Source organism: Benincasa hispida, chromosome 11, assembly GCF_027475165.1.
Source record: "Benincasa hispida cultivar pf3 chromosome 11, pf3_genome.v1.1, whole genome shotgun sequence".
In the NCBI taxonomy this organism is placed as follows: domain Eukaryota; kingdom Viridiplantae; phylum Streptophyta; class Magnoliopsida; order Cucurbitales; family Cucurbitaceae; genus Benincasa; species Benincasa hispida.
The window spans coordinates 20295759-20312266 of NC_143488.1; the positions used below are offsets into that span (position 1 = coordinate 20295759).

General features: G+C 34.3%; 1 long non-coding RNA gene across 1 annotated transcript; it reads left to right on the top strand.

The window, feature by feature from the left end:
• The first annotated feature begins 7770 nt into the window (after positions 1-7770).
• LOC150032467 (uncharacterized) lies at positions 7771-9962 on the top strand. Its single transcript, XR_016524763.1, has 2 exons — positions 7771-8194; positions 9719-9962. It is a non-coding gene; the product is annotated as an uncharacterized LOC150032467 (long non-coding RNA).
• The last annotated feature ends 6546 nt before the right edge of the window (positions 9963-16508 follow it).

Below are 16508 nucleotides of genomic sequence, written 5' to 3' on the forward strand. Positions count from 1 at the left end.
TGTACTTATGAGCAATTTGTGAATGGTTAATGCACGGTTGATTGATTATATCCAATGGACAAAGAAATATATCTGTAGTATGAAGAATGCAACTCTTGGTCTTTAGTGGAGTGACCGACAATTAATAGAAGTTGATTAATTTAATTAAAGAGTTTAATTACTTAATCAAGTACCATTGGAGCTTCAATATGTAAGTCCATAAGATCTTTTTGTGATCTAAATTTGGATTAACGAAAATTAAATTAATTTTGGATTATTTTCAATTGTTCAAATTAATTTAAGAAAATTAATTATATAAGATATAATTAATATAATGTATATGATACATTATAAGATAAAGTTTTACTGATAGAATTTAATATTTGAATATGATTCAAATACTAATTATATGAATATGATTCATTTAAGATATAATTAATATAATGTATGTGATACATTATATTATAAAATTTTATGGGAGAAATAAATATTTGAATATGATTCAAATATTAATTATGAATATGATTCATATAAAAACTATAGGTTAAAATTAATATGAATGTGATTCATATTAATTCTATAAAGTTTCATGAGATATTAATAAACTGTAGGTTATATTGTATGTGATATAATATAAACTGAGTTATATGTTATATGTGATATAATATATAGTTTTATTAATATATAATAAAGTCGTTTATTATATTTATATTAATTTTATTTAAAATAATAATTTGGGAGGAATTTTATTTTTGATAATTCCTCCCCATTAGTTTCTCAAACGTACCTCACCATACGTGATAGTTGGTTCACGTTTACACATAGAGATAAAGAATTGATCTTCAACCTCCTGTGGCACTCCTTGTGTGTTTCTTTGTAAAAAAGGTTTTATGGTGATTTTCTCTCTAGCAATCATCTACTCCTTTTCTCCCAAAACTAATCAAAGCAAGCTCACAACTTTGTTTTGATTCTCATCCTAGAGAATAATGAGGAAGCCTTCGTGATGGTGCCCAAAGGAGTTCCAATTTTATTCGATTTAGATTGCTATGTTTTCCGTGTTGGTGTGACCATGGAAGGATTGATCTTAAGGTGAATGAAGAGCAAATGTGAAGAGTAATTGTCTACAAGGGTAAGTATCAATTCTCTTCCTTTTGTCCTCTCAAGCATGTTGTATAGATTGTGCTTATCCTGTAAAATTAGTTTACATGTTCTTCTCTATATTTTTTGTCTTGTTTCAAATGGAAATTGAAATTGTACGATATTTACGCACCGGCTTAGGATTCAATCCTTTCAAAATGCACCTGATTTTTAGGCAACAATAATGGTAATTTTGTAATTTGGGGAAGAGAGGACCTGCAAAATAAAAAAAAAAAGAGCTCTGATACCGATGTCATCAAGAGAATTATAGAATAGAGAAGAAGTAAGAAGTTCTTAGTTCGCTCATATGAAACTAGATCAAGTGTAGACCTGCGATTTTCAGATCTTACAGAATGGTATGAATATGCCTCCGAAATAAAAGACAATACCCAAGACGGAACTATAAGACCCTATTCATTTTACTGAAGCTTGTATTGTTCCCAATCATATGTTACAACCCTCCGTAGAGATCGTTGTGGTTAAAGATTAGCTAGTGCCGCATGAAAAACGATAACAGGCGCAACATAGAAATCTCACGGTTCTGACTAATGGAGAAGACCACAGGATATGTTGACACATTTCCTTCACCCACTTACTATAAACTACTTCGTCTGTTTACCTTGATATTGACACATACATCCGCTTTCCGTATGGAGGTCACTCTCAGGGTGACACGAAGCATCATATGAATCTCATGGTGTAAATTATGTGGAGATGTGGTAGTTGAAATCGTAAACTTGATTTCTGTTCGAATAACTTCTCCTTATTCACCGGAGTCTAAATTTAAGCTAAAAAAAAATACTTTCTGTATGGAGGTCACTCCCAGGGTGACATGAAGTACCGATTTAATCCAGACTGTGAACTCTTAGGGACGTGAGAGCTAAGAATAATGTATTGTATAGGTTATAAATTTCCCACTGAAGTTTTCTAATAACTCTATCATATAGAAGTTATTGACTACCACTGAAGTGTTCTAATTTTTAGGTAAATTTACACTTAGGTTCTTTTTCGACTAATAAAAATAACCCTAAGTCAATGTGATTATCCAAGCATAACACTTATAAATGGTCTTAAACCTACGATGTCTAGGTGATAAACACTTTTATTAACTCACATCGCTCATGAATACTCATAAAATCGGTTATAAATGCTCAATTATTTGGCCACAATCCCCAGGTAGGAGGTGTTCCGTAGACCGTCAACTTAAATACCCCCAACCTTCGACAGGATTATATACCGGTTGACTTTGTAACCCTAGTTTTACAAGTTTAACGACCTATTTTAACTAATTAAAACAAGTGGTTAACCTATGTGAGCATACAACTGTTCTTTTTTATGGATTTTAAATGTCTAACCCAATTTTATAGCAGCTTATAAAACTTTAGACATGCTAAACATCCACAACATACAGACATTCAATATCTAATATAACACTTATATTAAATACAAGAAACCCAAACATGCATTCTATATATTATAAAAAATTATAACATACTTTCAATGCATGTTGCATACTTCCTACCGTGGGATTTTAAATCTAAATGGCGTACTATATGCACATACAAGATTTATTTATTTATAACATACATCCAATGCATAAATAATTACACACAGACTGATATGATTTTAGTTTTGGTAAATCTTTGTGCAGACCACCACAAGATCTTCCCTACTATTCTCTTCGTGCTTTAGATTGAGTTGTGGGACTCAAAATAGGTTGGAATAAAAGGGAACTTTAAGAATGCTCACTACAACAACCCAATGAAGAACACCTTCTTTAACCGAATTTTCAGCTAAAATTCTATCAGCTCAATCACCTCAACTTCACTCTAATCTCTTCAATATATTGTAGACTATCATGCAAAGAGATTTTGCTGCATGGGATGCAGCTCATGCTTGGAGTTATTGAAGGTTGAAGATGGTGGGTTCTTTGTGAGCTAGTTGAAGATGAAGTTGGAAAAATCCAATTTTTCCTTTTTGTGTTTTTCTATTTCCAAAATCCAAAATTGATTTTAAAAAGATATTTTGTTATAAAATCACAATTTATTAATTTTACATAAATTAATTTTCTAATAAAATTAATAAATAATTAGTTAAACAATTTAAATAATTCTAATTAATTTAATATCCAATATTATATTAATTTTACACCATTTCATCTTCATATATTTAAATCATATTTAAATATATATTCTCCAATTCCGTTTGATTCTAATTTGAACGTTTCAAATTAACTTATCACGCTACTCTAGAGCTAATCCATTTCTGAGCTAGTAGGGGGACCTTATGGTCGTACAGATCATGGGCTCCGACGATCCGAGATTAATCGGCTAAATTCATTAGACCGATCTAACCCCCATTGGTTAACTAATGGGTCACTCCACTAAAGCCCATAGTTGAACTCCCCTCACTGTGGGTATATTATGTTCACTCGATATAACCATGATTAGTAAGTCAACCCTTCACAGGTTATTCGTAATAACGACTGGGTCAAATCTCTGTTTTACCCCTGAAATTACCTCTTGTTTCTTATGTCCCCACTGATCCCCTAATGAACAATTGTTTTGTAATCCAACCAACAAAATCAAGTACCTCTCGGGCCAATGATAGGGTGGGATCCCTTGTTCAAGACCCAAAATCAACACTTAAGGGAACAACCTCTCTACTATCCTTAAAAGCGGGTAGGAGTGAATTCCTTCTTACACCCTATGTCCCCAGCTATCTATCTAGCCTTACCCTTGAAATGGGAGGTTTAGTAAGCCGGCGCTATTGAGCCAACCTTCACCTATGCAAATCTAAGGATAATTCCAAATAAGTAGTAGTTCATAGTTAGCTCAGGATTAAGTTCAAGTTACCTAGATCATCGCTTTGAAATAATTAGTCTTAAACTGTAAACATCGTTATAAAATAAGAATGACTGATTTCGTGGTCTGATCTTGTACAAACAAGTCCCTTCGGCCGGTTCGCTCAGGTGGTCTTCTCGCTCCGTGGGCTTCCCCTTCCAATGATCAATAAACTACTGCGGAAACATGGAAGAATTGAAATCCAAGTTATGTATGGATGGTATGAACTGCTTTTTGCACAAGGACACCCCCACTCCTCATGTCCCGACATGGAAAAATTAGGATCACTTAGTTTGTAGCGTGTTACAACTCCTTGTAACAACTATAGAGCAGGCCACATCCAATACTGTTACCAGAATAAGGTACCCAACCATATTCTTATACTATAGATCATTTTGACTATTTACTCGAACCTCATCCACCTTTATGTCTCCACATAAAGTTCAAGTACTTATCCAATAGTCAAGGGACTTTTAGGTTTATTGTATTTATATTAAGCAAAACATCTATTCAATAACACCTTATTGAATTTCCAGAATAAGTTCTATTGTTTACATACCACGAGTTTTAGGACATAAAATCCAACAAACTCCCACTTGGACTAAAACTCCAGTGGTAACTTATATATCCGATATATAAGACTGAGTTTCTGATTTTTATAGAGAAATACAATAAACTAGGGCATCCCATACCCATATTTTACCATTCGGTATCCCATACCCGATATTTCTCCCAGTTGCCCTAGGTTATTAATCTGGTATTCCTAGTCCTACTAGGTAATTCTCAAACACTTCAACTGAGAGAATCATTATAAACATGTTAGTATACAATAGACTTTTGATAAAACTATATGGGGATGCATCTTATTCTCAATAATGGCTAGGAAACACACTTTTCTCCCGCTACATTGAGGTACTCTCAACTCTTTGAGTAAGACGTATCTGACCTGTCTCAACAACTCTTTGTTAACAGTCAGATCTAAAAATCTTTAAAATTTCTATACTTTGATCTAGCCATTTTAAATATCTGAATATTTACAAATGGCTTTTAACAGTTTGATTCTTAACAGAAGTTGCTTGAACAATCATAATTTTTGAAAAATGAACATTTCATTTATAACAAAAATATATATAATTTGTTCTTTACAAGCTTTACATTAACAGTATAATCAAGCAGTAACTTCTCCCGCTAAATGAGATGAGCAAACGATCTCAGGGACTAGTTAGCCTGATTACCTCTCTCTGCTCTCTTTTCAGCCAGATATTGAGAGCAGTTTCTTCTCCAGTGCCCTTTTTTGTTGCAGTGGAAACATTTCCCTTAATCTGCATCATTATGCCTGCCTTTCTTTCCAATATGCTGCTTCTTCCCTTTCCTTTTGCCTTTCTTCACATTAATACTCTTACTCTTCGAAGAGGAGGCAACATCAGGCTTGGAAGACATTCCTCTCTTCTCGGCAGTAGTAACATTTACTTCTAACTCTAGACCCTTTGTTATCAACATTGTCTGGTAATCCTATAGCTCATTTAGTAGAGTAGTCAAGCTGTATTCAATTCTATTCATTAATGAATTCATACAAAAATGCAGAAAACTCTTCATTAAAGAATTCCTTATTGGTGTTAAGATAATGCATGAGTGTTCTTTGATGGGAGTCATAATAATTCCTTTCATAATCTAAATTTTTTTTGAATAATCTAACTCCAATTCTTACATAATTTTCTTGAAAAATCGGTCTGATTGGATCATCGTGCTCTTTCTTGATGATGTCACCTAGTGATTTTGTCCCAAACTACATTAAAATTTTCATCAGAATAACTAGAATCAAATCTTTAATGTGGATAATGATAGGTTCTTTGAGAAAATTGGGCATGGGTGAAATTATTTTGTTGGAATTCTTCTTCTAAATCATTCGAGTTAGAATTCTAGCAATGTTTTTGGGAATAATATTGATTTTCTTGCCCATATCAACTGCTGTGTTTTTCTTGGGCATCTTCCGTAATCGATAATAGTCCATTCTTGCAAAATCTCGAAAAAAGTTTGGTGTCTTCTTTCTTTTCTAGAATTTAAAGAGATCCCCCTCTATAGATGTGGAATGTTCAACAATGAGCACAACTTTCAAAGCTCCCTCTTGTGATCGACATTGCTAAGAGTTTTCTAGTCTTCCACCATCAACAGTCAACATTGGTTTTGACAGCTGTTCTAATACCAAATTGATGTAGCCTAAACGATAAATGGAGAGAAATCTCTAATAATAAGATCAAAGTCTTTATTATGACTCAAAAATTGCCAATACAAGAAGACAATCTCTCTATTTATAGAGATTTGGAAAGCAAACTGATCCTATTCCTACTTAATCAAAGAAACTAATTCCAATCCTAATAAACTAAGGAAACTAGTCCTAATTCTAATTAATCGTGGAAAGTAATCACAATCCTAAACAATAAACGAACCTGAAAATCCAGATTCATTCACATCCTTAATGCACTATTTATCTATTATTTATTTTATGTATTTGCATTTATGAAAGTTCATGTATGTAGTTGAAGTGGTGTTGATTGAACATAGATTACATATGTGAACGGCTATGTCCTTTCATGGTGTCATTCCATTTAGTATACATAGTGTTATACTTTGATCCTCTGAACACAAATTGAATTTGTATAAATTTCTCATAGAGTTCAACTCTTTCTAAATTTTTAAGTTTTCTTTGAATTATTGTGTTGGTATGCATGTTTAGAACTTTCAATATGATTTGATCAATTAGATGAGTTCAAAATCTTGAGGGTAGGAACAAATTCTTCTTTCTTCTTAATCTTAATCATCTTTCTAAGTCAACATTATTTTAAACATTCTTGGGGTTGTGTATCAATTAGTTAGTGTGGGTTGAATTGATATGCGAACACATGGGCGTCAAGTTGTAATATTGTAAAATGATAAAAAAAAATCGAGTATCTTTCCCTAGTATTGTTATTCGATTCTTTTATCTATCGAAAAACCCTTCTAATTTTATTTAGGGATTAACAGTCAACTTGGAGAAATTATACAACAAAACTATGATTTCATGACATTTAAAAATTATCACTGTTAGCTCTAAAAAAGAGTTAAGTTTATGACCTTAACTTTACTATTTTTTGTGTAATTCTTGTGTCTATTTGTCTTATTTGTAGGAGATTTGATCCCATGGAGCAAGTATGTTACAAAGATGAAGAATCAAGCAAAAAGGACGAAAAATTGGGAGTCGAGTGAACCCAAACTAAGCTGAGTTAACAAAGACTAATCTGCCCTGTTTTAGCATCACAATGCTCCTTAAAAGCCTAAGTCCATCGCTCGCTCAATGCTTGAAGGTAGTAGGCTCAGGTGCAGGACAGTGTCACAATGCTGCTCCGAGCATTGCAACGCTCCGAAGATTGACAACGCCACTGTAACGTCTTGAGTTTTTCATAATTCATTTTTTTTTGTATTTTCGTAAAATTTGAGGGTAATTTTGCTTATTTCAAAATTCATTTTTGTTAAAAGGAAAAGTTTGAATTTATGTCGAATCAATTTAATATAAAGTTAATTTTTAGTTGAAGTCGAGATTTTTTTTTTTTATTTTAAAATTTTGGGAGGTTAATTTGATTTTGGTTTTAGAAATTAAAGAGAAAACGAGAAGAGTTTAATATATATATATATACATATTTATATATTTATTTGTGTATTGAAGAAAAGGATAAAATAAAATGAAATAAAATAAAATAAAGTTTTATTTTATTTATTTCATTAAAATAATCATTTTTCTTATCTATTTATTTATTTTAAATTAAAAACTCCTTTCTTCACCTTCTTCACGTGTGAAACCGAGACCCCCTCTCGTGTCCTCCTCATCGCCTCGCGAACCAGTCACTCGCCCTCACCGGTGCCACCCGTTCGCGTCGCCCAGTCAACAACCCCCCCCCCCCCCCCCCCCCCAGCCGCGTAGCCTCCGTTCAGTCAGCCGTCGACTGCCAACCCACGCTCGCCGTTCGGATCTGAAATTGTCAGATCCGGAGGAGCCATCGCTCTTCAGTCGTGCGCCGCCCATCTCCTAGCCGTGCGTTGCCAACCTCGACCTACGCGCCGCTCATATGTCCAGCATTACAGACCCACGCCTCGCTCAGCTATCCAGCCTTGCAGACATACGCGCCGTCGAGCTGCTGCCCCAGGTCTGCCGTCTGGGTTTTCTTTCGCCATTGCTCTCGTTGAATTCTTAAGTTTTTTGGGTAAGTTAATGGGTATTTTAATGGGTTTTCTTAAAGTAGATTGAATGCCTATCAAGTTTTGACATAAATTTATGGTGACCCACTAAGATTTTGGTCTGATTTGATTAACCCATAATGTCGAGATTTTAGATTCAAGATTTGGGAGGATTTTGAGGTGACCTATCAAGTTTGAAGTTTAAGACCAATTTCGGCGGAAAATTGGTTAAGGTTGGTAAGTCTTTGTGAGTTTTGAAAATTAACCTTGGACCAAGTCACGATTCCAGTAAAGTTAAAACTGGAGATCTTGAGTAAATTTGTTAATTGGAAAGGACTCAAGGGATTAGTTTAAACATTTGATTTATTACATGTGTCGCTTCAAGGCTCTGCTTGGCATGGAGAGGATAAACTTTCTTAAACTAATTTGGATTTACTTTGAAGTAAGTAATCTTACTACTGGAATCGCCTTTGTGCCGGACGATGAATTTACAATTTATTTGGAGGATTTTAAGATTGTTTACCAGGATAATTCTGATTGTTCTGAGATTGAATGAACTGTTTAGAAAAGATATATGAGCATGTGATAATATTTTTGAAGCATGTTAATGTATGAGCATGATTTAGAATTCTATGAGGTATATCAAAAGAATGGTTGGGCATGACCCTTAAATTATGAGTTAAGTGACATTCCTACTGGAATGTCTTAAAGTTAGATGAGGATTATACATTTGCTGATTTATATAATTATGCGATTTATTATGAGAATGTGTAGACTGTACGATATATTATGAAATTTCGAATACTTGATTGTTTACATAGTTTAGTGCATGAAAGTGATGTACTAGAGTGGATCCATTGACATTAGATTAATTACGTATGTTGAGGTTAATTAGTATGACTTTGATGAGGAGATTATAAAGGACCCATGAGTGTAATGTGAAGTTAGATGCGACCTCTTTTCCTTTCCAGATTAGTTGACTGCATGAAAGTGATGCACGTCTGAGGGCACTAGTACATGAAAGAGATGTACTAGGGCTGTGTGTATGAAAGTGATACATATCTAGAGGGTACTGGGGTTTATAAAAGAGGTACATACTCAGTGAGTTATGTGTATGCAAAAGAGGTGTATACATCACCATATGTACGAAAGAGGTATGCATCCCTACATTCATAGAGAGGATCTGGGGTGTATGTAAGAGGTACACAACTCAGTAAGTTGTGTGTATACGAAAGAGGTGTACACGTAACCATGTGTATGTAAGAGATACACATTCAATGGGTTATGTGTATACGATAGAGGTGTATGCATAATCCTGTGTACAAAAGAGGTGCACATCTCTACATTCATAGAAAGGACCTAAGGTGTATGAAAGAGGTGCACTCTAGGGGGAAAAAAGAGTGAGCCATGTAAGGAAAATCTTTAGGTCTCACTAGTAGAGAGTTTCAGTTCATGTTGCATTTATTGAACATAAATGCTTAGCCTGACCCCGGTAGTGGGGTTACTTACTGAGTATTTTATAGTCACCTTTTCTCATGTTTATGTTTCAGGTAAGAGTAGGGATGCACCGACGAATGACAAGAGAAATCTGTGATTGAGCCACTGTGACTAGTTTTAAGCTTCCGCTCATGATATTTAGATTTTTTTCAATGTTTTTCAACTTTCAGTCTTGATGTTTGAAATTTACTATTAAGATTTGTTTTTAGACCTATTTATTATACCTTATGATTTATGGGTACCCTATCTTTTGTTTTTAATATTTGAATTTAATGGAAGTCTTTTGAATTTACCTTATTTATTCAACATTTATTTCACTATAAAAGGGTGCCGTTTTAAGTTCCATGCATGCATGCGTTTAGTAACGACCTAACTTGAGTCCAAGGGGAGTCGGGTCGTTACAACCACCGTCCCAACACAAGCTCAATGCCCCAACTCAACACTCTAAGGTAGAATGGATAACGTTGCAATGCTCTCCCAGAACGTCGCGACGCTATGGACTTTGATGAATTTCCCCCTTCGCATGCGCGCAACTGAGTGTCAGACCAGCATCGTGATATTTCCTCAACGCTTTACACGATGCCGTCACAGCGTTGCAACGCTCTTCCTACCGTCACGACACTGCGGTAAACTTATAAATACGACATTTGGGGTTCCAACAAAGGTGTGAAGAAATTTAAGAGTTTAGTCGGATTTTGGGAGTAATTTCAATCAAATTGTTGTGTAATTTTCCCTATAGTCAGCCTCGTTTCTCCATTAATCATTGTAATTCCATTATGTCAATGCGAGGCTACATAAATTTTCTTGGGATTAGTAGCATGCTTTGATTCTTAAAGGATAGTTAGTTGATTTTACTTCATGTTTTGAACCCTTTGGGAGGATTTAATTGACTTTTGATGGAATTTTTATAAATTGATCTGACAAATTAGTTTATCGAAATTCTTGTTTGCAATATCATCATAGCCTATGCATATATTGATTGATTTAGTTGCGCATATTAGGATCTCATGTTTAGGGGCTAGACTTTTTCTAACCAAACTCGTTATGCCCTGATATAATCTTTCCAAATTAATCATGCTATAAGATATGACTTTTCCGACTTGTAGTATGTCTCAACAATTGAACCCTTTCGTAATGCAATTCAATTTTTACTTGTATGTCGCTAAAAAGGAAGAGTCTTAAATTGAATTAATGCTATTTTGGTTTATTATCAAAATTGGCTAATTGGGCTATTAGATTTTCTAATAGGTTGAGAAGTTCATAAATTAGTACAATTAATTAGTGCCTCATGATAGAAATAAAAAGCATGCATACTAATCCCAAGTTTTTCCATCGATTAAATTTAATCCTTTTTCCACACTTGTTCTTGTTTTCTTTGATTGCTTGTTAATTGATTTACAAAACCAACCAAAAAACCGCACATTACCCATAATTCTTAAATTATCCTAGCAAATCATTATTCTCTCTGTGGATTCGACCCCGATCTTACCGCTTTATTGCGTTTGTGGTATAAGCCTTGAATCGGTGAACAAAAAACTTCCTTTGTTCAGGGCCACGATAGCCCCGAACAATCACTAATAAAATTTGTGACAGTTATCTTCACTCATTATATCCCTTGTAAATGTATGAGCATTAATGATAGTTTTTGAAAATATCATAATTGGACTTCTTTGACAATAAATAATTGTCAACAATGAACTATTACTGACAATGATAAAATGTCATAGTAAAATTTACTATGACAGGTTATCATTGTCATCAATTGGCTCAATTTTGGCTATTACTGTAACATTATGAGTATTGACGACAATTATTAAAATGTCGAAAAAGAATATACAGTGACATTTTTTTCTTATCAAGAATATCTGAATGATAACAAATATTTTATGTCAACAACTGTTCTATCAAGACACATTTTTATTGTCACATAATTTCATAGGACAATTTTTATGTTGTTAATAAAATACATGTTCTGATAATTTGTTATTTCTTTGAGCCTTGTCATGTATCATGATTTTCATTATCAATTAATCCTATTTTTAACACAAAATAGATACAAACATAAATCAAAACTATCATTTATAACAATAAAATTGATAACATTTAAACAAAGAAATTAAATACAATTAAACTATCAAGTATCCCCAAATGGACAAATACAAGCAAATTGATAACAAAACCTAGTGAATTTGTTATAAAAAAACTAAAGGTGTGTTTGGATTGAACTTCTGAGTATTCAATAAGTTTTTATAAGTGCAAAAAAAAGAGGTGTTTATAAACACTTAGAAAGTAAATCCAAACGAGTCCTAAATACAACAAGGTATAGCCACGAGTAACTATATTACAACAAGTTTTATCACTAACCAAACGTCAATCACTTGCTTAGTAGCTTCGCCACTTTAGTGGGTTCGTGCAATACCTAGTAAAAACACAACATTCCTTTTATAGTTCAACTCAATGCATCAATGTCAACGATAATCATAACATTCATGTAAATCTAAGCATCCTTCTCATATGTCATTCCTAGAACAAAGGTGAAGCATTCACTTAGTCTACTAATGTAAACCTGTCCCATTGATAGTTTCAATTTTGAAACAAACAAGAGAAATAACCTATTTCCTTAAAGTACAAACTGTTTCTCACATGAGAAATAACTATAAACAATAACTTCTTTTTTTTAAAAAAAAAAAAAAATCAAACTACCATCAACATCATGATAAATAAATAAAAACACAATTCCAACAAACAACACACATGACTATTATAAGCAACAAACATTTGAAAGAGATTCTCATGGTTAGTCAAAGAGCTTAAGAGCTTGATGTACAATAAGCATGATTAGTGTTGAAATAAGCAAGAAAAAAACTAGAAATCAACAAAACTTATATAAGAGAATATACCTTGAGATTCTTCAAGCCCTAAGGAAATAAAAATAGAAGGATATCTAATCAAGAAACAAGAAGGTAGTCTCTTAATGGGTACTGAGTCCAATAAGTCTTTTCTCAATTTCAATAAATCAACCAATAAAATACCAGCATGGATAATATATACACTATTATAAAAAACATATGGAAACATTGCTAAGTCATATTTTGTCTAAAAAAACATGTAAAATGTTCCTAAAAAGTGTCAAAGTGTCACTTTCAATAGATTCATGGTTTCAATGGATTAAATCTTCAACCAATTAATTCACTAACATAGGCCTAGGATTCTAATGTCTAGGTATCCTCTCTCGAGCTCAATCTTTTCTAATACCTAATCAATTCAATCGCTTGCAATTAACTAATTAAGTGCAGAAGTAAGACCCTTTGACCTCTATCATTTTCCTATCACTTACATGCATAATCCAACAATAGTTTATATATGATTTCGAGCCTATAACCCCTTCTCTCTCGAGCAAGATAATAAACATCAAAATAGGTTTTTCTAGAACACCTCAAAACTGTTAAATGATGATCAAGTATTGATATGAGCATGAGCACAAGCACTAAGTAGTAATATAGTTTAAAATGAACTTGACCGAGTATCATCCTCAAAGAACTGGAATGATAAACTTTTAGCTATTTTAGAGATCTTTCCAATTTTATTTAGAGACCGACTGATACGTTATTTTATTAAGTGGAAATATGGATGATATGCATTGATGGATTACGTTGTGCACTCAAGTTTCCTCAGCAGAATTCAAGTGTAAATTCCTCTGAGTTTCCTGGTAAGTCCAGGGTCGAACACAAGAACTTGTGAAAATAGATTGCGTTGAAGATTTTTTTTTTTTATGAAAACTTTGCGGTAACCGGAAACATTAAATAAAGTGTTGGTTGTTGATTGTGTTGATTAAAAAGAAATGAATAAATGCGGTAGATTTGAGAAACGAAAGTTGTGTTGATAGATACAATGAGTATGCGATGAGCAGGTTGAGAAGATCTTTAGCTAGCATTACTTGGGAATGTGTCAGACCATGCGATCATTTACTACCATGCACAGCAAGTCATTTTCTAATGTAAATGCGGTGTTCCTAAGTCTAGGACGCATGTGTTGAATGTAAAATGTCCATAGAGCTTATCCCTAAGTCTCTACTCTTGTTCGCATACAATCATATTTTATCACTAAGATGCATGCGATGCGTTAATAACAAATAGTGCTCATTCTTAAGCGCTATCTCTTGTTTATGCATTCTAATCTAGTTCTTCCAAATCTAGATTCTGACCTGACCTGACCTTCCCAAGTCTAGATCCTGTCCTTAGACTACCCTACTGAGTTTCCCTAAAGGACGAATGAAGCATACATAAACAAGATAATCGCAAAGAATGAAGACTCCCTAGTTGTGCTAGCTAAATGCTTCTCAACCCATTCAACTAATTTAGATACTCATGTGTGAATCACAAAGAGTGGACAGATATAGAGAAAGAAATTCCATTCTTATAAATACGTTAAGTACAAAATGCCAATGGAAGTTTAGGGTAGAGAGCCTGGTAGCAATTCCTTGCTGACCGAGGCTTTTTACAATGGAATCTTTATTCTGGCCTAAAGATATTCCTGCTTCCGTAGGCGTCGACCCTCTCCTTATCTTTGAAGCTTCTGGTGCTCTCCCAAGCTTACTGGAATGATCTACCGACACATTTTCTTTCTCGTGTCCGCCTTAAAATGAAAGAGACTATGAACAGAGGCGTGAACTTGTAAAGTGATGAAGTAATTGACTACTTAACCCCTTCTCCGAAGAATACACTTGGTATTTATAGGGCATCAATGGTGAAAGGCGGCTTCTCTATCCCGGTTGTACATATGGGACAGCTTTAGTTCCTGAGTGATGTGCCGGATAATTGTCAACTTAATTTGGATTCGACTGTCGTTAGCTTTCTGTTCCATCGCTCTTAATTGTCCTTTCCCCCGGATGCGCCCACCATGTTGTGCTGACCAAGTTGCGGTGATTCTTCTTGGGCGAAGGTTTGCGAGCACGATCAACACAAAGTCTTGTGGTGAAGTTGCGCTCAACCAATGTATTCCTATGATTGCAATTTCTACATTGCGTTAACGCATATTCTGCACAAAAATGTAAAGATCAACTGCTTTAATGCGTTGGACGCATGCGACCACAATATTATAGAATTTATGCTTAATGGACACAATTTAACATATCTCTTCAATGCAATCCAACATTGTTTAAGAACTTAGTACTATGATAACGTGCATTTCTGCCCGTTATCACACCCCCAAATTTAAGCAATTCTTGTCCTCAAGCATAAGCTAAAGATTCCTTTAGCATGTTAACCGCAAAGTTTTCTTTTCCTAGATTTCTCAAGGATACTTCGTTCAAATCCTATATGCCAGAATTTCTTAAGTCTTATTCAAGTCTCTTCTTAAAATATTTCTAAGACTTAGGAATTGCAAGCTTAACTTTCAAAAGGACTTTACTAAATTCTGAAACATCGCATAATTTATTTCAAAAGAAGATTTTCCTCCGGGGTGTCAAATGATTTATCCTTGCACAAAAAAATTCTTTATTGCTAATTTTTTTTTCTGACCTTGCGTTGATCCGAGTGCCTTGCTTTCATTTTGGCTTGCCCCCACGTGTGTCATGCGGACATCCAACTACGAGCAATGCACTCTTCTCAGACTAAACTCATACCAATTTGGCCGTGGAGTTGTGGTCATTGGTTTATGCGTTGATCCCGGTGACTTACTTTCGTTTTGGCTTGGCCCCACGTGTGTCATGCGGACATCCAACTATGGGTAAGTGCCTTTCACAACTTAACTCTTATCAAGATGGGTTTTCCATTGTGTTGACAGTGACGTTATTCTCATTTTTTTTTATATAGTAAGGTCGAAAATAAATACCTCACCCCCAAATTTAAAATGCGGCAATGTCCTCATTGCCAAAAGAAATTAAAATAGGTCATGCGATGGTCATAGAATGCATTGTAAAGAGAGTTTGAAAGAAAGCTAACAAACCCCTAACTTCTAGAAATATTTCATGAGGTGACTATCTTAAGATTAAGTTGACTCTGATATATACGAAAGACATAGAAGAATATTGTTCATCATTGAAATCATACTTGGCAAAGAAACAACATGCGGTGAACTACTAAATTTATCTACTTGTTAAATGATTGTGGTAATCAACAAGGATGCGGTGATAAAACTTTGAAAAGTGAAATGCAATGTGATAGCGCAAAATTTGAAATAAAGATAAAGAAGAGTACACCCCCAAATTTTGGGCTGTCGCTCGCGTTTTGTGTTGATGCATCCATCCTTGCGGCGATCTCTGCTACTTTGGATTGCGGTGATGGAATGAGATCATTTGCTTCTTCGCAATCCTGTGCCTTAATCCTTGTAAACAGACAAAGAGAGGGTTAAATGGTTTTAAAACAAAACAACAAGTTTTTTTTTTTCTATGAAAAATAAGTGAAAAACTGATAATAGTAAAATGACGAAGAGTTAAATGTTCAAGAGTTGGGTAAGGGACAGTCTGGGTTTTTCAACTTTGCGAAGACTGTTTTTGGCTAGAAATCTCCTCCGCAATATGCCTTTATCCGTTGTCCATTAACTTTAAATGTTCGATTTCCATCCTCGGTGATCAGTTTCACCGCACCATGTGGAAATATTTCTTTGATGATGAAGGGACCGGACCAATGCGATTTTAATTTTCCTGAAAAAGAGCCTCAATCTCAAATTGAAGAGTAAGACCTTTTGCCCGACTTGAAGGTTTCTAGCACATATGTAATTATCATGCCAGCGCTTGGTGCGCTCTTTATAAATCTTCGCATTCTCATATGCGTTGACCCACCATTCTTCTAGCTTGACCAGCTGCAGTTTTTGCGCTTCCCCTACTTTCTTCAAATCAAAATT